Source organism: Plutella xylostella, chromosome 27 (assembly GCF_932276165.1).
Source record: "Plutella xylostella chromosome 27, ilPluXylo3.1, whole genome shotgun sequence".
Taxonomy (NCBI): domain Eukaryota; kingdom Metazoa; phylum Arthropoda; class Insecta; order Lepidoptera; family Plutellidae; genus Plutella; species Plutella xylostella.
In genome coordinates this window covers 6,880,795-6,903,791 of record NC_064007.1, presented here as the reverse complement: position 1 = coordinate 6,903,791, position 22,997 = coordinate 6,880,795, and the positions used below count along the sequence as shown (strand labels likewise).

The 22,997-nt window shown below is 38.8% G+C and overlaps 2 protein-coding genes and 1 long non-coding RNA gene across 5 annotated transcripts in view; 1 reads left to right on the top strand and 2 right to left on the bottom strand.

The window, feature by feature from the left end:
* The window catches only part of LOC125490743 (trypsin CFT-1-like), a 38,036-nt gene extending 37,805 nt beyond the window's left edge, over positions 1-231 (top strand). The window contains exon 9 of the transcript XR_007267886.1: positions 143-231. The gene's annotated coding sequence lies outside the window, so the exon portion shown is untranslated. The remainder of the gene's footprint in view (positions 1-142) is intronic.
* The window catches only part of LOC119691823 (trypsin CFT-1-like), a 238,995-nt gene that overhangs the window by 64,412 nt on the left and 151,586 nt on the right, over positions 1-22,997 (bottom strand). The window lies entirely within an intron of this gene.
* On the bottom strand, positions 6,154-20,745 carry LOC125490758. Its single transcript, XR_007267888.1, has 2 exons — positions 20,617-20,745; positions 6,154-6,476 (listed from the first exon to the last, which is right to left on the bottom strand). It is a non-coding gene; the product is annotated as an uncharacterized LOC125490758 (long non-coding RNA).

The following is a 22,997-nucleotide window of genomic DNA, read 5'->3' as shown; positions in this document are numbered from 1 at the left end:
ATCATTTATAATTTGTTTGACAGCCAACTTCTCTGACGCGCGCTGGTAATGCTTTCTGTTTGACCTAGCCTTATGTTATTTTGAATTTGCGGTTAGTTATTATATAGCCCCATTGTAACGTACTTTATCACTGTATTTGCAGATGCGTGGTCAGAGGCTGCTGGGGGGTTACTGTGGGGGCGTGATACTCACACAGCACCACGTGCTCACCGCTGCGCACTGCTTATTTCGGTATTAAATTCCAAAATGTTGTAAGTACTTAGTTACGATTTAGCGGTTGGCCATTCTCTAAATTATCATGAACGTCTCACTATACAGGGTGTTGCAAAATTGGTATATCAAGCCGAAAAGGGTCCACACAACTCGTTCTGGAAAAGTCATTGGCGATGTCAGATTTGGGCGCACGAATAAAAAAAAGTTCCATACAAAACTTAATCCATATTTTATTTGTAACTTTTTTGACAACCCTGATGATTGTTTCTGGTAGCCCTGGTACCCTACTTCCGTATAACTACATACATGACATACCAGACGACCTTATACGCTATAACCCTAGTACCCCACTTCTGTATAAGTATTAGATGCACTATAGCACAAGCACGCATCTCCTGGCTGGCGGACACGGCTCAACCACCCTGGTACCTACCATTTTTTTACGTTAAACGTGGATTTGCACTAGACAAGCCTTAGCAGCCTAACCAGTTGCCTACTAATGACTTCATCAAACGAATTTCATACCAAAATAAATACCATAGATAATAAAAAAAATACTACCTACGTACATTAAATAAAGATAGGTAACATACCTCTTACATCCAATAGTAGGTAAGAGGAAAATCCTCTGGTAACCGTGAAATAACGCCGGCCGGCACATTGATTTTGTTTATCATTATTAACACTTCACATTACAACTGAACTTGGCTTGGACACTTAATTGACCTTTTACTTTTCACTCCAAGGTCTACCCTACGATATTAGGTTTTTCACTACACTTTTAAAGATTATGCTTAGATACCTAATTATCGCCGTATCAAATAACACAATCAGGTTGCTTTTGAACTCTCACTTCACATTACACGGATTACGCCACCAATATTACGCGAAGAAACCCAAATAACTAATTAAATTAGCATAACAATGCTTCGCGGTGCTATGCGCTAGGGCAACTGAACTGATTGAGAGACCGCCCGGCGGCCGGCGGCATTCCTTTGAGTCCTTTGATTTCTAATTTCGCGCCGAAAATATTGACGCGCCGCGAACCAATCATAGCGTCACTGAGGAAATGCAGTTGTGTTGACAAAAGGCTTAGCTTTAAGGACGAAAATGCATGTTATTATGCTGTTTCTTTCTATTTCACGCGAAGGCTATTAACAACGAAAAGTTTTATCTCTTTCTTACGCAAATCATCATATTAACACATACATAGACAATTAGACATTAAAATACTTTAAAGTAATACAAATAAAGAAGTATCTATCTCTCTTTTACTTCATAGATAAGTTATATCTTTTTTCTTTTTCTATCTTAATAATGTAGTTACTTTTACTAGGACAATCTGAGTTCATTGGTTCTCAAAGTTTTTTCAGGTAAAGTGGATACCGTAGATACGTTGAGGTAGGTAAGTACCTACTTCTTCTCCTAAGCGTGTCGGTAAAAATATTAGAGCTGAACTAGGGTTTGTCACTGTCGTGTTGGTATTGGTTATGATTATGAAGGTAAAAGTACGTATTAATACTCATTACTCACACTATGAAAGTAAGTAGTAATTCACTCAATCGAATCGAATTCGTGAATAAAATACCTACAATAGTACATTGCACATTGTTCTGTTACCTTAGTGGTGAAAGCTTATTTAGAAGCAGAGTTATCCTTAAGTACCTACATCACCAATCCCTCACGTCACTGTGCTATGAAACGAGCTCAATGCCTTTTTTCATGCAATTCTTTCGGTGATTATCAGTTTGAACAAGCGTCGCGTGGCGACTGACTACCAGGAGACCATTATGCGCTGCTCGCGCTCGAATTCTTAAAGTTGGAGAGCCATTGGTCAAAAGTAATAAATTTTTATTGGTTTTGCTATTGGTCAAAACTCTCGTCTCTCTTTTTATCTTCTTTCTATCTTTGTTTAATAATGGTTTAGATAAGATAGTGCCTATGGGATACCAGAATCAAATAAATAAATTACCTGAAACTAGCTTTGGCAGAACCCGATCGTTGGGGAGATATGATTAATTAGTAAGTAAAGTACACACACCTGCATTGACCCGTGTGTTGCGCTCGCGATTAACAGAAAATAAGTAGGTAGGTATGAATAGGAAATACGTTATTCTTCTAACTAGATCAAAGAAGTTCAGCCGCCCGGCGCCGCGCGGCGGCCGCGTCAGGCGGCGATATCAAAGCCGAGGGCGGCGGCTTTGACAAATGCACATTTTGTTGTTATTTAGGTACTTTGATTTAGTCACATTGCAAACTTTTAAGCATACACAAGTGTAGTGTAGACTGTGTAGTGCTTTTACATATTTCTGTCGCGAAATGTTTGTTGTAAAGACAGTTTTTAATTTATTTAGTACCTACTATGGAAGAAATAGGTAGGTAAATTTATTGTGCGTTAAAACCAAGTGATAGTGGGTAAGTGTGATTGTGTTTTGTGTTTATCAGAATATTCGGGATGTTGGATGTCGCACGTTCGTACCTACCTATACCTAGTTACACGATTAATTTGATTCTAGGCTGTAGTAGGCAATTGTAGGTACCTATGACGTAAATTATCTTAGTTTTACATTTCCTGAACACTACATTTAAGCACTTACTTAAATGTAGCTAAATTCAAATTCTGTTGTGAATTAGTTTTCCCTACTTTTAGGGAAAAGAGAAAATGGGGTAAAATGGCAATTATTCAAATTTTGTGCATGATGTCCTAGTAACAGAGACAGAGTTCATTGACATGTAGGTCAGTGGGTCTTGTAATCAGCTGTTTTAGGGTTGTTAGACCACTTTTTTTCTGCGTGATTTTTTGAAACTTCAATCGTCAATAACTCGAAAACGGTAAACTATTTTGAAATTCTGATTTCAGTTTCGGGCTTAGATATAACATGCTGCACATGCTGGTTTCGGCTTGATATACCCTTTTTGCAACACCCTGTATTTCCCTTTCATTAATTTACGAGCTGCCCCCAAGAGCTTCGCTGCGCCTTTAAGGCGCTATTATACGCAGAACTAGCGCAACCATTAGATAAAATTCGTAACATCCGTTTGAAGCGCCAATTTTGTGGTATCATTTAACATGGCCATGAAGTGTCCGAGCGCCGTCATCCTTCATGTCGTTTTCGCTGACGGAGCGTCACGGATGGTGACGGTTGTGGTGGACAAACAGCCAAACGCACCGTGTAGCGCATATATTTACTATTTTAAATTTAAAATAGTCAATCCAAAAGAGAACCCGATGTGAATTGTGTTGCAGGTGTGAACCCTTTGCCACTGTAGTATCAAGTCATGCGGTGAATGATCTAGGTACTTTACACCATACCATTAAATCTTTCCAGAATAATCAATGACACTACCATCTTGAGGGCATCTAAAGTTGTCATTCGCGTCGGATCCACCTACAATGACCGCGGAGGCTCAAAGCATGAGACGTCCAAGACCTTGGTCCACGAGGATTACAAATATTCGGAGAGTAAAGACAACGACGTTGCAGTGTTGGTGCTGTCGACCAGTGTGAGCAACTACCGGAGCAGCTCGGTGCAGCCAGCCGTCATCCCCCCGGGGGGGTATGTGGTCCCGGACAACGCGTCTGTGGTAGCTGTCGGGTGGGGACGGACTAATGTGAGTATCTAACACTTCACCTTGCGGATTTTATCGGCAACTATAGGTGAATAATGACCTTATATCCTATTTGATCATCATCATCATCACGACCCATTACGTCCCCACTGCTGGGGCACGGGTCTCCTTCCAATGAAGGAAGGGTTTAGGCCTAGTCCACCACGCTGGCCAAGTGCGGGTTGGTGGACCCCAACACAAGCAAGCTTGTGCTGAGAGAGTTGTCGGGTAAGTGGGCAACCCGACTGTCAGATGTTTTCAAGCCGCCCGAAGGCCTCTGACTAGGCTTAACGACTGCTGCCGAAGCAGCAACCGGGACCCACGGCTTAACGTGCCGTCCGAAGCACGGAAGCGTCCAGAAAAGCACCACCATGGGGTTTATTTCCATTTATTATCAAATGTCCTATTTGATAATAAATGGAAATAAACCCCATGTTTGGTATGATACCCCAATGATCCCTTTAGTAATTTCTGTCGGCTTCTTATACCACGACTGTAATACCCCGTAGATGAAATGCATCAAGTCAAGCCCCATCGGCCTGCGACTCGTGGGGCTGCGCAAGGTGGACCGAGACACCTGCGCCGCACGTTATCCGAGATTCTCATACAACAACATGCTCTGCGCGGGGCTGCTTGGTGTTGGAGGTAAGCTCGTTTATCTGACATATGAAGTCGACAGGCTGGACCGACTTATGGAGACGTTTGACGTGTTCTATTGAGTGCGTTTGAGTTTTGATGAAAAAAAGACCCGCTTCAAAGTCACAGGATTCTAGAATGTTTGTGAGAAATTTTGTGTATGTCCACACACGTTGGGTATTTTCCAGACTCGTCAAGTCGTCATTCCTATCTTGGTTAACAATAATAGTTTGTCCCCTACAGGAGCCGGCACTTGCAAGGGTGACTCCAGTGGTCCCCTGGTGTACAACGGGGTGGTGGTGGGGGTGACCTCGTGGGGCGCCGGCTGCGGGAACCCCTCGTACCCGGGGGTCTACGCACGGGTCGCCAGCTACACCACCTGGATCACCAGCACTGTGAGTGGCATTTCCTTCTGTCATCTTTAGTGCCATTTTCTCCATTCTCGGTTAGAGCATAACCAGGGAGTAATGGTTAACTTTTGACACATCTGTCATGAATTTTATAGTTATGGAGATGAGGTTTAATTTATAAATCAAACCCTGTTGGTTAGATAACCGACAATGGAGAAATTGGCACTTACGTCTACAAGGTGGGCCGAAAGTCATCACCCTATTGGAAGTTACTCTAGTGGTGGGGGTGACCTCATTTGCGATGAGATGCGCCGATTCCTTCTACCCTCACGTGTTCACGCGCGTCTCTAGCTACACCAACTGGATCAACAACACTGTGAGTAGTTATAATAAAATATAGAAAGATAAACTGTATTATCACAAAAACTTGAAACATTGTTTAATAAGTGTTAAAACGATAGTTTGGAGATTTATTATGCGTTTGACAAAACTCTCGTTAAACATCTGTTAAGTACTGTCTTTAGTTCTTGTGGTAAGGCTCACAGACTTGGGTCGCTGCCCCGCTGTACTGCACCCTTGCACCCCACAGGTGAAAATGAAGCCCCATAAATAGTTTTTTTCCCTTAATACTTATTTATGACATTTTTAATCTTCCACGGTAAGCAAGTAAGTAGGAAGCTGATACCCTCGATTCACAGTATAATTTTAAAATTATTTTTTCCAGTTACGACAAAACCAGGTTGAGGTTGTGCACAAGCTCAGTCACAACACCGCCGTGGCTGCTGACGTCAGCAGTATGATGCTACTCGCCTTCGTAACCTCAATATGGATAATTTATTCCGAAATCATTTATTTTTGAATTACCTAAGTACCGTACCGATGATGATTTAGGTACGATTTATTTTCTAAATTTATACAGAATAATTCACAAGTTTGGAAATTCATATTGAAAAAGTGGCTTTTAGGTGAGTAGATATACTTATTTTTTGCATTTCCGTTTATTATGTTTTTTGTTCTTCTGAGCAACTTTTGTTAAGTAACTAGTTAACTCGATGATGATGATTATTCGACATTTTCTCTTATATTAAATTTAATATATTTTTATTACAGCTTATAAATGTTTTTTATATCTTTCCTTGCGCACCCTTTTGGTATATTAAGTATACCTAATTTTATTTCAGTATGATATGTACTCGAATAATTGAAAATTATATTTAAATATATGTTACTTAAGTAGAAATATGCGAAACGTTTTGCATACTTGTTGTGCCCTAGAGTTCACACGACAAGCTAGGAGTCAAAAGGGCCGTTAATAGCTACGTTTACCTTAAATAAAATTTTGACAGGAGTTTTATAAAAGTATTGCTATATTACACTTAATATAAAAAAATACAAAATTACTTATATTTTCTTGTTGTAGGTTTATAAATCGACTCTTTGTAACTAGTTAGTGTCAAAAAAGTCGGAATTCCTGTGTCCCAATCTTGAACTTCTAATTAAGAGGAAAGACAGTTCATTTAAAATGTTCAAATTCTCCATAAATTATTATTGCCTTAAACTATTTTAGAATCACATTTTGGTATTATTTGTTAGGATGATGGAAGTCACCAAGGAGACTAGCAGGAGGAAGTTGACGCTCACTGTCGGCGCGCCGTTGTACCTTTGTACCTGAAATAGAATTGTAAATTAGGGACTTGTGACATGGTAGCTTCACTCTTTCGGATTCCAAAACGTTTAAAAGTATCTAAATAATTATATAACTAATATAAAGTAAAGTGGGAATTCTATTCTATTCTATTCTCATAGGGGGTGAAGTTCCTGTACGTGGCTCTCTCGAGTGGAACCTTTGTACATATCCCCTTGATTTCAGCTCAGCCAGCCTAGCTCCCGAGTAAACTGGAGTAGCAGGCCTGGGTGTTGTAATAGCTGAGGTAGGCGCTTTGTTGGTCCAAGAATAGATAATCTTGTTTCTGTAGTAGGTGGACAAGCCAACAGAATATGTTCAACCGTCTCATCTACTTCCTTACATGTCCTACATAAGGGACTAGTTGAGTTACCTATGGTATATAAGTGTTTATTCACGCAACAATGTCCTGTTATTAATCCTACCATTAATGATATATTACTACGGGACAGGTTGAGTAAGTAGCGTGTAAGTTTATGGTTGTGTGATACAATAAACGCTTTAGTTTGTCTGCAATCTACACGATTTTTCCACTCCTGATTGTGTTCAGATAGTGTTTTATCGGTGAGACCTTGCCTTATTGCCTTTGATGACAAACTAATAAATGGTTCTGGCCCTATTGGTAGGGTATTTGATCCCATTCTTGCTAGTCGGTCAGCCTCGCAATTTCCTATGTTGTCGTTATGACTTTTAATCCACTGTATAGTGCCACAAACTTATCTGTTCCGGTGAGAACGAATTAAATTGGTCCATATCTCGTTACTCACTAATAAATTATATATTGATATAGATTACATGGATTTATTTAAACCGCAAGGGAAAATTGCCCTTACGGGAGCACTTAACATCCTAGAGAATGAAGAAATATTAGAAATTTACGAGAACTCTTACCGGAACAGATAAGTTTGTGGCACTGTACTGTTACATTATTTGAAATGCGTAGGTTTTCCAGTGTTCTGTGACATTCTAAAATTATTTTAGATTTTGTTACAGTTCTGCCTAAGGCACCTAAAATAGCCATACTGTCTGAGTAGAAGCAGATACTTATTGCTATTTTTTGTGTCTTTTATTTGTGTAGCTCCGTCAAGTAGGCTGGCAGCTTCTGCCTGAAAAACAGTAGCTTTGTTCCCGAAGCTGACAGAGTATTGTAAATTAAGTTCCGGGCAGAAGACACCTCCACCGCTGCCCTTCTTGTTCTTGGCTCCGTCAATGTAGATATTGATGTCGTAATTGTTTTCGTCTGATGTGCCACACTGATCTCGCTGGATAGTGTAGCTTCTGTTGGAAATAAACGTCTTTATAGTAGAGATGCCACGAATATTCGGCAACTATTCGGTATTCGGCCTATTCGGCCAGTTTTTTCAGTATTCGGTATTCGGCCGAATAGTGCGTACTATTCGGGCCGAATACCGAATAGTAAATCATGTAAAAATGACTTGTTATTTTAATCAAAATTGTGTATTTATTTCCAAATCACAACATTTTAGTACTTAAAATTAATCAGTAGTAAGATGTGCTGGATAAAAACGAGCATTACAGCATTTTTGGTAGCCCACTATTGCGCTTTTCATTGTAACCATCCTCAGAAAATAATCTCTTACTATAAACGCTCCTTCCAGGTGAAGAAAGATAAGTTTTTGCAAATTTCAAAAGGTTCGGGTATTGTTTTTTGTTTGCTGACCACCACTTGTAAGGATCGGCCATCCGATCTAGGCGAACTATTATCAAATAAAAATTCAACTCGTTTGCCACAGCATTCTGCCTCCTAATAATTAGCATTTCTCATATAATCTGTAGCGACTTCTTCAAAGCAGTTCCAGGAACAAAAAAAACAGGTTATAGTGCCGAATATTCGGCGGCCGAATATTCGGCGCTTCGGCCGGCAGCGTCGCCGAATATTCGGTATTCGGTATTCGGCCAATTCACTATTCGTGGCAACACTACTTTATAGTAGTGTCGCTGCATTCAGTCAGTGGACCCGGGAGCCGACAACTTGGCAATGTCAAGTATGCGACTGTGTCCCTGTGCAGTAGTATTCGTTGACCATAGTCCCATGTTACTTAGCCTTATCGCCGCCGCTTTAGCTTCCTGCTTGATGATAATATCGAGTGGTGGAAGTCCTAGAATTATTTCAAGGGCAGCTGTTGGGGTTGACTTCATACATCCGGTGATTGAAACGCATGCAAGCCTTTGAAACTGTCGTAGTTTGTTTTTCACAGCAATGAGGTTCGATCTTTGCCACCAAACCACTGCTCCATATGTTATTATAGGTCTGACCACCGCTGTGTACAACCATTTACACAGCTTTGGCTTGAGTCTCCATTTGGATCCAACAAGTTTCCTAGTTTGGTATAGGGATATTGTTGTTTACTTAGGGTTTTCTCCACATGTTTAGACCAGCTTAGGCGTTGGTCTAGCCATATGCCGAGATACTTTACCTCATTTGTTAACTTTAAGGTTGTATTAAAAAGTTTAGGTAGCTTTAAATTACCTATCTTAGTCTTTTTGGTAAATAGAACCATTTCCGTTTTGGTTGAGTTCACTGACAATTCATGTTTGTGACACCATTCCTCTATGATGTTCAGTGCAAGTTGCATCCTTTCACATAAAGTATTTACAAACAGACCGCCAATGAGAATCGTAACGTCATCGGCGTAGGCTATTGTTGTAAAACCTTTATTATTTAGATCGCAAAGTAGATCATTCCCAACTAAAACCCACAGCAATGGAGATAACACTCCACCCTGCGGACATCCCTTTGCTACTTTGCATCTTATTGTATTTGTTGAAGTAAAAGATACTGTTCTTGATTTAAGCATATTTGTTATCCAGGCACTGATGACCGGGTCTACATCATGATTTTTAAGGTTATTACTTATGCTATTGAACATAGTTTTATCAAAAGCTCCTTCAATATCGATAAAAACTGCAAGGCAGGATTGTTGTAACAATATTGAATTTTCAATTTTGCTTACCACTGCGTGTAAGGCCGACTCTGTTGACTTACCCGGTTGGTATGCATGTTGGTAAGGATGGACAGGTTTCACGGAAAGTGCACCGTCACGTATATATCTGTCACACAGTCGTTCTAAAGTTTTAAGAAGAAATGATGACAGTAAAGTGGGAAATTCGATACTATTTTCGATACTAACTAGGGCAAAACACCCAGTAACTGACCATGTGCCAGTAACTGACCACCTTCCTCTTCAACTCCAATAAATAAGAAATATAGCCAAGCAGGGCCATCTAGTGAAGATCCAGTCTATTTTGTGGTTCATTGAGAGCATTACTGATACAAAAGATTTTGTCAGCCGCCAACAGATGGATAGTGAGCGATCAAAAAAGTTCAGTTGGCGCGCTAACCGAGTAAATTGCAGTTGTGACTAACGTATTTGTTAAGGTAAGTGAATTTTTTGATCGTAAAATTTACCATGAAAAAAATTGAAATCATTGAAAGAAAAAAAATTATACCATATAGATTTAATTATAAAGATTACGTTTTTGATAAGATTCAGCTCGTTATTTCCCGTTTGATTGTTTTTAATGGGGTGGACAGTTACTGGACGACAAAACAGCGATTTTCCAATAACAGACCACCTATGTCGGTTATTGGGATTTTTGGTTGAAGCTGAATTTAGGCAAAATAAGAACGTAATATTAAAGCTCATATGTGCCATTTTCTTGTGTCAAAATATGAGCATTCTATCTTCACTCCTTCCATTTACTGACATAGGTGGTCAGTTATTGGGTAAATTGGTGGTCAGTTACTGGTATTATTATATATGATATATTTTTACAGCTTTCAGCGAGATGAAGAAGCGCCAAGATAGCAAAAAAAGTATAGAAAAGGCAATTCCACTTGTCTGAGACAAACTAGGATCAACAAGACAATCAAAAATAATTCAGGGTGACATGCAAGCACCTTTTAAAATATAGAGAATTCAAACACAAAGTCCAAGTTTGTTCCAGATTCGTTTTAGCTGATGAGGAAGATAAAAACGCTGGTGGAGCATACTATCAGCCAAGGATAATGTGGATTCTCCAGAATAAAGACAGATGTCACCATTTTTCCTTAAAGATAATCCTTGGAGCAGTCCCTTCAAGAATGCAAGACCAGGAGACAAATGGCTTTCACCATCTCACTCTATGAAAAGATACTCAAATGCTTTCTTCAGAACAGCTGAAGGCGTACCTAACCAATGCCAGCGCTTGTGAACCAGATGAAATTGGTTCCCCGAGCACAAAAGAACTTGGCGAACAAGACCTCAATGACGCTATTAATGACCCAACCCGAATATACGTTACCGACGAAACGCGCTTCCGCTTTTTTCCAAAGACAGGCAAAGCCACTTCAGCAAAATAGGAAAAATAAAGCATCACTACAATGCTAGCACCCTCAGCCGGTGCACCAACACGCTCTTCAATGGCATTATGAACGGCCAGCGGATTTCAAACAGAACGGTAAAATTGGCACACAAGAAATGGGGCATTCTTCTATAAGTTGTTACCACGACCAACACCCCAGCCATTTGGAACCGATACCACAACTATCCGGAATCCACTGGCAACGCTATACTATCATTGGCAGACACATTAGTCCAGCAGCGGAAAATGCAGAAAGTACAGCGATGTTCTGCTTCAGTGACGCCTCTTCAACGAGGCAAAGATTCCCTGTCCCCCTGGCAGAAATGACTACTCCTGTCTTTGGCCAAATACTTACCTACGAAAGCACGTTTCAACAGCATCCTAAATATTCCAGTTGAATCCTCAACAAAGTCATTGAAATCCCGTTCGTCAAGGCATCCATCTTTGTATCCTGAAAAACTAACCCCCAATATCTGATTCGGTCATAATTACAATGGCTAGCCTCAATGACTCTTTTAGCCGCACTGAAAGTCTCTGGGTGGGGTTTCAGCAATAATGAAAACCATCTGTGTCTGGTCCTACATCTTTGAAAGGACCGGCGGGGAAAGGGCCTACTTTTCCGGCGGGGAATTTATGTTTTCCCAGGCCGACAATACAATCCGCCACGATTCCTCCTCCTCATCAGCTGATACCGAATATGGAAAAGACCGGCTTTAGCGCTTGGATTCGCTACTTTATATTTAAGAAAATGCTCGTTTCTGGCACCATGAATGCTTCATGGGCCTGTCCCACTGATCCTGGCTTGTTCCGGACAAAAAAAATCGCCCTTTCTGTGACTTATCTGAAGGTACTACATTGGGGCCACTTAATCTTCCTGAAAGCTGTAAATTTAAAATGCGTGTTCACTATGTGCATGTGTGTTTATTCCTTTGTTTTTAGTATTTAACAAAAATGCATGAACTTGTGTTTTTAATAAATAAATGGTTGATTATTAGGATAGGATATCATTTAAATTATGCATTAATCTGATTAATTAATTTAATGCACTTTTCAGTTAAGAAACCTTGAGCAAAAGTGATGTGTCACACATTAAAAGAGACCAGAGGATCGGTACTATTACATGAAGTAATCAAATAAATAAATAATAATAAGATTTAATCATAATTCCATTTTTGAACCATTTTAAATTGGTGGTCAGTTACTGGCATCGAGTGTGGTCAGTTACTAGATTTTAGTGGTCAGTTACTGGGAAAATCACTACTTTTTGTTTGCAAAAATATATAAAAAAATTAGTAACTTCTACATGTTTGCTATTTACTCAGGGATGTAGCTCTGTTATTCTAGTTTCCAAAACAAAAATCGGATTTAATAAGCGATAAGAATTGAGCCCGCTACAGATAAATTACTGGAACAACTCCCTTAAGGTGGTCAGTTACTGGGTGTTTTGCCCTACACTAATTTATTTTTACTTTTTATAGTTGACGTAAACGGAGGTTGGAAAATCCTATAATCGCTGCACAATGATTTTCGCATACAAACTGTACAATAGGTACTGTCTTGCGTTCCCAACATTTAAAAAATCATAACTTCTCTTCAGAGGCGTTTTTCCAAAAAGTAAAAATACTAATAGATCAGCTAGGTAATGCCTATTTGGAGAACCTAGAAACAATCAGCCTTTTCATGTACCTCTGTTTTAGTGTTTAATATATAAATGTATGTATAAGTAGTATAAGTATATAGGGAAAAACACCCAGTAACTGACCATGTGCCAGTAACTGACCACCTTCCTCTTCAACTCCAATAAATAAGAAATATAGCCAAGCAGGGCCATCTAGTGAACATCCAGTTTATTTTGTGGTTTATTGAGAGCATTACTGATACAAAAGATTTTGCCAGCCGCCAACAGATGGATAGTGAGCGATCGAAAAAGTTCAGTTGGCGCGCGAACCGAGTAAATTGCAGTTGTGACTAACGTATTTGTTAAGGTAAGTGAACTTTTTGATCGAAAAATTTACCATGAAAAAAATTTAAATCATTGAAAGAAAAAATTATACCATATAGATTTAATTATAAAGATTACGTTTTTGATAAGATTCAGCTTGTTATTTCCCGTTTGATTGTTTTTAATGGGGTGGACAGTTACTGGACGACAAAACAGCGATTTTCCAATAACTGACCACCTATGTCAGTTATTGGGATTTTTGGTTGAAGCTGAATTTAGGCAAAATAAGAACGTAATATTAAAGCTCATATGTGCCATTTTCTTGTGTCATAATCTGAGCATTCTATCTTCACTCCTTCCATTTACTGACATAGGTGGTCAGTTATTGGGTAAATTGGTGGTCAGTTACTGGTATTATTATATATGATATATTTTTACAGCTTTCAGCGAGATGAAGAAGCGCCAAGATAGCAAAAAAAGTATAGAAAAGGCAATTCCACTTGTCTGAGACAAACTAGGATCAACAAGACATTCCAAAATAATTCAGGGTGACATGCAAGCACCTTTTAAAATATAGAGAATTCAAACACAAAGTCCAAGTTTGTTCCAGATTCAGTTTTAGCTGATGTGGAAGATAAAAACGCTAGTGGAGCATACTATCAGCCTAGGATAATGTGGATTCTCCAGGATAAAGACAGATGTCACCATTTTTCCTTAAAGATAATCCTTGGAGCAGTCCCTTCAAGAATGCAAGACCAGGAGACAAATGGCTTTCACCATCTCACTCTATGAAAAGATACTCAAATGCTATCTTCAGAACAGCTGAAGGCGTACCTAACCAATGCCAGCGCTTGTGAACCAGATGAAATTGGTTCCCCGAGCACAAAAGCACTTGGCGAACAAGACCTCAATGACGCTATTAATGACCCAACCCGAATATACGTTACCGACGAAACGCGCCTCCACATTTTTCCAAAGACAGGCAAAGCCACTTCAGCAAAATAGGAAAAAGAAAGCAACACTACAATGCTAGCACCCTCAGCTGGTGCACCAACACGCCCTTCAATGGCATTATTAACGGCCAGCGGATTTCAAACAGAACGGTAAAATTGGCACACAAGAAATGGGGCATTCTTCTATAAATTGTTACCACGACCAACACCCCAGCCATTTGGAACCGATACCACAACTATCCGGAATCCACTGGCAACGCTATACAATCATTGGCAGACACATTAGTCCAGCAGCGGAAAATGCAGAAAGTACAGCGATGTTCTGCTTCAGTGACGCCTCTTCAACGAGGCAAAGATTCCCTGTCCCCCTTGCAGAAATGACTACTCATGTCTTTGGCCAAATACTTACTTACTTACTTACCTACGATAGCACGTTTCAACAGCATCCTAAATATTCCAGTTGAATCCTCAACAAAGTCATTGAAATCCCGTTCGTCAAGGCATCCATCTTTGTATCCTGAAAAACTAACCCCCAATATCTGATTCGGTCATAATTACAATGGCTAGCCTCAATGACTCTTTTAGCCGCACTGAAAGTCTCTGGGTGGGGTTTCAGCAATAATGAAAACCATTTGTCTGTGGTCCTACATCCTTGAAAGGACCTACTTTTCCGGCGGGGAATTTATGTTTTCCCAGGCCGACAATACAATCCGCCACGATTCCTCCTCCTCATCAGTTGATACCGAATATGGAAAAGACCGGCTTTAGCGCTTGGATTCGCTACTTTATATTTAAGAAAATGCTCGTTTCTGGCACCATGAATGCTTCATGGGCCTGTCCCACTGATCCTGGCTTGTCCCGGACAAACAAAATCGCCCTTTCTGTGACTTATCTGAAGGTACTACATTGGGGTTGGGGCCACTTAATCTCCCTGAAAGCTGTAAATTTAAAATGCGTGTTCACTATCTGCATGTGTGTTTATTCATTTGTTTTTAGTTTTTAACCAAAATGCATAAACTTGTGTTTTTAATAAATAAATGGTTGATTATTAGGATAAGATATCATTTAAATTATGCATTAATCTGATTAATTAATTGAATGCACTTTTCAGTTAAGAAACCTTGAGCAAAAGTGATGTATCACACATTAAAAGAGACCAGAGGATCGGTACTATTACATGAAGTAATCAAATAAATAAATAATAATAAGATTTAATCATAATTGCATTTTTAAACCATTTTAAATTGGTGGTCAGTTACTGGCATCGAGTGTGGTCAGTTACTAGATTTTAGTGGTCAGTTACTGGGAAAATCACTACTTTTTGTTTGCAAAAATATATAAAAAAATTAGTAACTTCTACATGTTTGCTATTTAATCAGGAATGTAGCTCTGTTATTCTAGTTTCTAAAACAAAAATCGGATTTAATAAGCGATAAGAATTGAGCCCGCTACAGATAAATTACTGGAACAACTCCCTTAAGGTGGTCAGTTACTGGGTGTTTTGCCCTATGTCGCAGGTATCTGGTTTAATCTCCTGTTTGATTGAACCGCTAGCCCGTTCATTGGATGACGCTACTCAGTTGTATGACTAAAGAACAACTCGTCAAGTGGTTGACTGTAACGTCCAACGTCTTGACTGAACGTTATTCAGCGAAGTCGTTAAATGGGATGTAGTATAGCAACTTTGTAATGTCTGGTTAGGATGAACATGACCAGACAAGAGTCAACAAAAAGACTATGTTACAAAGCTCTCATCTCACAAATTAATATTGTTGTTCATAATAATCCAGTTTCAGCACATTTTTTTCTTTGAAACTATCCGCCGGCGGTGTAATAATAGGTAGATCCATGTTGTCACACTATTTTAACATAAATAACGCACTTTAAAGCTAATTTATTTGCAAAAAATAACAATACAAGTGCTTTTTGTGTCAGCTGTTCGCTGTTAGACCTATTTATACATAGCAAATAGGGTTTCGTTTTTCCCGACCTTTTTCTGTTCCCGGGAAACGGGAATTTTTTCTAGATTTCCCGGGAATTCCCGGGAAACGGGAATTTATTTTAAATGCTAGTTTTTGCTATTTTCGGGTATTAAAACACTAACAATTAAATCAAATATACTTTTATAACTCTTACTTTTATTACTCGTATAGGTAGAAAAAAGCAACAGTCAGATAAATTAACAACCAAAATTATAATGATTTGTTTTACATGCAAAATCATTTGTTTTTCTTAATTGTAAATTAAACCATAGGTATTATGATTAACAGTTTGAAAATAATATTATTCAAAATTAATTACACTTGAGGCAATGTTTTAGAAAAATTACTTCATTCAGCGATTTATCGCTCAACCTACTTCTTATTTTAGTTTTTTCTCTGCGTTAGTAATTTTATAAAAATAAACGCGGACAAAAAACCGGGACATAAAAAAAATATAATTATAAACAAACAAAAACCCGACTGCACGCTAAAAAGGTGAAAACAAGTCCCAATGTTAATGGAAAGTATCGTGGGCGGGGACCACCAGAGGTTTCACCATTTAGCTGAATGTTACTTAGAAAACGGCCTTGTGTGGCGGTCAAGTTGGTCCCCGGAGAGGACATTGGGACTTGTTTTCACCTTTTTAGCGTGCAGTCGGGTTTTTGTTTGTTTATAATTATATTTTTTTATTTGTAACTTTTTAGTTGTTTTTATTTTATGAAATTTTACGTCAGTAGTCGGGTTTTAGTTCATGAACATTTTTTATTTCAATAATTTTGGTGTTGTTATTTAAATACCTACAATATGCATATTTTTGTAATGTGCAAATCAAGCCCATTCATTTGATACCCCACACGGCATAGTTGCAAAAATATTATTTTTTCGATCATCACGCTATGTCCTCTAGAGGGCGCTATGTACATTTTAATGTAACGTCATCGCGCCATCAATACGCTTCTAACGATACCTCATACATCAAAATGTATCAAGCCGTTTAGGCTACAGGAGGGAACAAAGAAACAGACAAACATACATACAATCGAAAAACATTACCCTCCTCCTTCGGCAGTCGGGTAAAAAATATGACAGGCGTCACACTACCGTTAGCTTTTACATACTCTTTGGTCACATATGTAAAAGCCGATATTTTTTTTGGTTTTAGGTAGGAGAAACAGACAAATAAAGATGAAAATATTGCATAGAATCGATGAAAAATAATACCCGGGAATTCCCGGGAAATATATTTTTTTTCCCGGTTTCGGGAATGACATATTTCCCGGGAATTCCCGGGAACGGGAATTCCCGGGAACACGGGAACGAAACCCTAATAGCAAAGCAGTATTCAAACATCACATCACCAATCTCACGTGCATGTCTTAGCGTTTTGTTATGTTACTAAAGTTACAGTATTTGGTTTGTTTGCTGCAGTCATGGCGTTATTGTCTTTTAATTTGTTTTTTAAAGTAGTCACTTATATATTATTGTATATACAAATGTATAGTTCACCTTAGATATTATTTTTCATGGTTTTTCCGCTGACTTCATGCTTTTACAGTTTATTTTATCAATCAGTCTCTTAATGTATGTATTTTTAATATGTTATGCTTTTTTTGATATGATATAATTTTGTATAAATTCTTAGTATATGTATATATATGTGTGTATATAGTATTTATATATGTAACATATTCGTTATTTTTAGTTAAGTTCCTATCATATATTTACATTCATATCTATTTTTTATATATATTTATAATTTCCTACCTACAAAATAAGTTATTGCTTGCTTTTTAATATTGCTCTTTGATCAGTAGATTTTAAGTACTTTTTAAGTAAAATGTGCACCTTTACATCTTAATGTATTCCAGGGAAACCTATAATTAGCCTTATGCATAAGTAATATGTTATGTTACGTAAACAATGTAAAACGCTGTTGGTTTTCTAAATAAAATAAAATAAAATAAAATAGACGCCATATTTGTTTTATTCACCACCTAACGGATTTTAAGTTCGCTAACTAGTTGGACGTTTTGTGACGCTTGTGCAATCAACGTTCGGCCTAGTCATACAACTGAGTAGCGTCATCCAATGAACGGGCTAGCGGTTCAATCAAACAGGAGATTAAACCAGATGCCTGCGACATATATAAATGTATTATTATAATATTAATAGAATGTTAGGTATAGGTTTATATATTTTTTATGTATATGTAGGTATAATAATTATGGTAGATTTTGTGTAGGTTTTTTTTTTGTGAGATTTTTTGATTGATTGTGTTTTTTTTATTTTTTTGCACTTTCCTACTTTTTGCTCCTGAACCTCGTGCAGGTTGACTGGTAGATAATGCTCTTAGCATAAAGTCCACCTCATTGTTCATCTACTTTTGTAAATTGTGCAATAAAATCATAAATAAATAAATATTATATTGCCTACAATTTTGAATTTAACTTGAAAAAAGGCCAAATCTGGATTTTCGGCCAAAATCTAAAATAAATTCTACAATCTGGGCAGCAGGGCCGGATTCAGAGGTCGAGAGGCCCCGGGGCAGCAAAGAAGTGGAGGCCTCCTGGCCCCACATAATTTTCAGTTAATCAGTTAAAGTTTTTTTTGTGTGTAGATGATTTTATAGTTTAACAAACATATAGAATATAATCGGAAACGAGATATTATCTGAAATCAAATTTTAGGGTTAATGAACGGAATCTTCAGAGCTTTGGTAATCCAGTTCCCGGAGTAGAATAGGTACTTTCAATACTCATCAGAGAAATCTTTGATAGAAGTCCTATCGTGGTTCGAAGCCTATTTTTTATAATTTTCATTTTTGAAAATAAGCGATCTCCTGTGCAATTTGATATCATCAAAACTAAATACATTCTCATTGCAATTTCAAAGTCTTCGAATGTAACTCTGAAATTTTGATCTTCTAGAATTTTGTAGTAAAGTAGTAGTAGTAGTTGGTTCCGGAGATTGGTCTTTTCCATAGTCCTTTTTGTATGAGTCGATCAAATATACAAATTGAACCAACTCATTACCAAGATTGGGTTCTAATTAATCCTGATAAACTTTCACTAATGCCTCTGCTACACAGTGCGGATTTTCAGCATCCATCTTGTTGATGCTTTTGAAGGCTACCATAAAAAGAAAGAAACCTCATACTGGCAATGTAAAACAGCGAAATTAGATTTCTAATAGCGACAACAGCGTTTTTTGTCTAGTGTTTACTAGTTCCAGGCCTCCACAAAAGAGGGGCCCCCACAATAGAGACTTCGAAAAAAAAAAACATAGTCCAATTTTTTTTCGAAGTTTCTATTGTGGGGGCCCATTTTTTTGGAGGCCCCGGGGCAGTTGCCCCGGTTGCCCTCCCCTAAATCCGGCCCTGCTGGGTAGGTATTTAGTTCTTACTGCTAGGTTATAAAAAAATGCCTTATCTTGATGAATTCTATTATATTCTATTCTATTCTCTTGTGGGAGTTAAGGGTACCTGCACCTGGCTCTCTCGAGTGGAACCTTTGTGCATATCCCACCTATTTCCCACCACGCTGAGCGGTGGTGGTTGGTGGGTTCCCATATTAAATCTAGATATGCAGGTTTCCTCACGATGTATTCCTTCACCGTAAGAGCGATGATATACATTGTACTTAAGTTAAAAGAACTCATTGGTCCTACATGTCAGCGCCGGGATTCGAACCCGCATCTCTTGCGTGAGAAGCGGGCGGCGCTTACCCGACTAAGCAACCACCGCTCTCTTCTTAATGAACAATTATGTATTTTACTTTTTGTAAAAACGATTTTGAAGAGTAGGTAGTTATGATTTTTTTAATGTTGAGTACGCAAGACAGACGCAATACATTGCCTTTCAAGAGTAGGGGGGCTGTACTGCATAAGTATACAAATGTTCATTTGATTTCTTCGTACCTACTTCGTTTTGCCTTCGCAAAAAGCGCTCCTGTGTCTAGTTTTTGTTTAAAATTAAGTACTTAAGTACTTTTTTCGTCTTGAAACTTAGCAGTAGCACTGTAGAAGATTGATTCTCGCATACTAACTACGCCATACGATTTCTAGTGGTCAGTCTGTAGTGCATGCATAGTAGTTATACGGAATTATTAATATTAAATATTTAGGTAAGTACTATGTTTATAATACATTGCCTAAGAATTTAATTACGGGTTTAGGAAAACTAAAAAAGTTAAGGTTTTCTTATATCATCTGGGCCACTCGTAGGTAGTTACGGGTTTTGCAATTTTCAAAAACGAAAAAAGTTTTGCTTAAGTGTCGTATAATTCTATCAGCGGGAGAGTCGACTGTTGATGAATCGTTCAGTTTTGTATCAGAGATAAAAAAAAGACTTTACTACAAGGTGGACTAAAAGAAGTCATCCAATGTTGTTTGGCTCTAATTTTTTTCTTCACATACATGGGCGATATTGCAGGGAATAATGACAGATAAAACGAAAAACAGGCGACCCGAAAACTCAATGGTACATGTCAGCGCCGGGATTCGAACCCGCATCGCTTGCGTGCTTATACACAATTATTCCGCGTTCTTGGGCAGTACCTATATCACACACCATGGCTTCTGAACTTGTATTCTGCATTTGTCTTGGCCACAAATATCAAACAGATTTGAAATTGGCAGCCATTTGCACAAACGAGAGTAACTTCCAATAGGGTGATGACTTTCGGCCCACCTTGTAGACGTACGTGCCAATTTTCTCCATTGTCGGTTATCTAACCAACAGGGATTGATTTATAAATTAAACGTCATATCCATAACTATAAAATTCATGACAGATGTGTCCAAAGTTAACCACTACTCCCTGGTTATGCTCTAACCGAGAATGGAGAAATTTTCACTAAAGATGACAGAAGGAAATGCCACTCACAGTGCTGGTGATCCAGGTGGTGTAGCTGGCGACCCGTGCGTAGACCCCCGGGTACGAGGGGTTCCCGCAGCCGGCGCCCCACGAGGTCACCCCCACCACCACCCCGTTGTACACTAGTGGGCCCCCGGAGTCAACATAAATTTTATATAGCCAACCATTATTAGTGTTTAATGCAAAACTTCTGACTGCACTTGCCACACATAAACCCTGCGTGGTTTAAGCGGCAGGTTTTTGTTGTAAACTCTTATGTACCTATTATAAAATGTTTTTGGAAAATAAACGAAATATATAAATATATATGAGTCACCCTGGCAAGCGTCCGCGCCTGGGGGTCAAACATTGTATTTTACGACGGCCGAAATAAAGACGGTCGGTGTTGATCGGTCTTTAGTTTTAGCTCGTTAGTAAATTGAAATGGGTGTTTTTCGGAGGATTTATAAGGCATTGTAGGTACTTTTTACACGACCACGACCAGTGGTCAGTGAACCTTGTAACGTTTCGCCCTACCTAAAGCCTACCTAATGGATTTACTAAGAAGATATTTGAAAACACCTAACTAACTTGAGTGAAATAAGAGTGAAACAAATACTGTTTTGAATTGGCCATGAAACATCCAGGAAACCCCTACGTTGTGTTGTAACCCAATAAACGAAAGAAAGAGAATTAAATAAACTATGACCTAGAATTGATTACATACATCCTACCTGCCTATAATTATTGACCTATATACTACAACCTTGATGTATAACTTTTATTTGTATGATAACTACATATTTACAGGTAAGTACATAAAGATAATAATATAGATAATAATGTTTTTTGGTGTTGGTTAATAAGGGAAGCCCCTCCATACGCTTTGTAGGCCTTGATCACTACACCCGATTGAATCAATATATAAGACTCTAAAATAGATAAATAATAGCAAATATTCAATCGGAGCCCTCGTGGAACACAACCATTGACTTGGACATTCCTCCGACCAACTTATTAATCACTTCCCTTGCTCCTAACCTTATATATTTACATGTTTTATATTTATTTCATGTAAATAAATCAACATGAATACATGTTGTCAAAGCTAAAGGGGACAATTTTATTTATAAACATAAATTAACTGAAACTAGAATAGTTCAATAATTTACAGTATAGTAACTTTATTAAATCATGAATTTCATAATAGATAAGTATTGGAAAATATAATAATATGACTCTAATTTTGTAGCCAAGTGGGAAGTGATTTAGGTATTATTTTAAAAGATTGAATATATAATATGAAATAGTGAATATTCTTTGATCTTATTGGAATATAGGATAATTGTTATGAAATAGTGAATATTAAGTACAATAATAGTGAATAATAAGTGTTCGATGGGATTCAGGTCAGGACTGAGCGCAGGCCAGTCCATCGTGCGCAATTCCTTCTCTCTCAGAAACTGCCGACTGACTCGTGCCGTGTGGCAGCGGGCATTGTCGTGCATTAGCACGAAGTCTTCACCGACAAATTCTGCATAGGGCACAACATGACCGAGTAGAATGTCGGTGATGTACCGATCAGCTGTTAACCCGCCTCCTCGGCCGCCTCCAGGCACGAAAACAAGTGCGGTTTTTCCCTCTAGAGAAATACCAGCCCACATCATGCAGGAACCGCCGCCATATGCTACTGTTTCAGCGAAACAACATTGGGCAAATCGTTCCCCCGGACGCCGGTAGACCCGGCCTCTCCTGTCACTGCCATGCAGACACACTCTGCACTCATCAGTAAACAGGACCGACCGCCATTGCGCAATGCTCCAATCGAGATGCTCTCGAGCAAACTGAAGACGCGCTTGTCGGTGGCCTGCAGTCAATTTGGGGCCTGATGCAGGTCTTTTTGGTGTCAAGTTGGCTTCCTTCAAGCGTCTTCTCACTGTCCACTCGCTGACAGCCACTTGTCGTACACGTCTCAGTTCTTGCTGCACATCAACGCCCGTAAGGTGTCGATTGCGCAGCGAGGTTGAGACAATGAAGCGGTCGTCTCTCTCTGAAGTGCAGCGGTGGCGGCCCGTTCTTGGTCTTCGATTGAAGGCACCAGTCTCTTGGAACCGTCTGTATACTCGGGATACAGCAGACTGGCTCAAGTGGAGCTGGGCAGCGACTGCTCGCTGACTTAACCCTTGTTGCAGCAAGGCAACAACTTGAGCAGCTTCTTCTGGTGTGGTATCCATGGGTTTGCGAAAACAAGGAATACAATGCAACGAGATGTGTACCGGTCAACTTGCAACAAGCGACTGATAAGGTACACCGGATGTGGAAAGGTTTTATAGCGGGATCAGGTAGCGCAAGGCGTGGATTCCTAATGAGGTAATTAACACTGACGGGCAATTAAAATGCGTCATTAAATC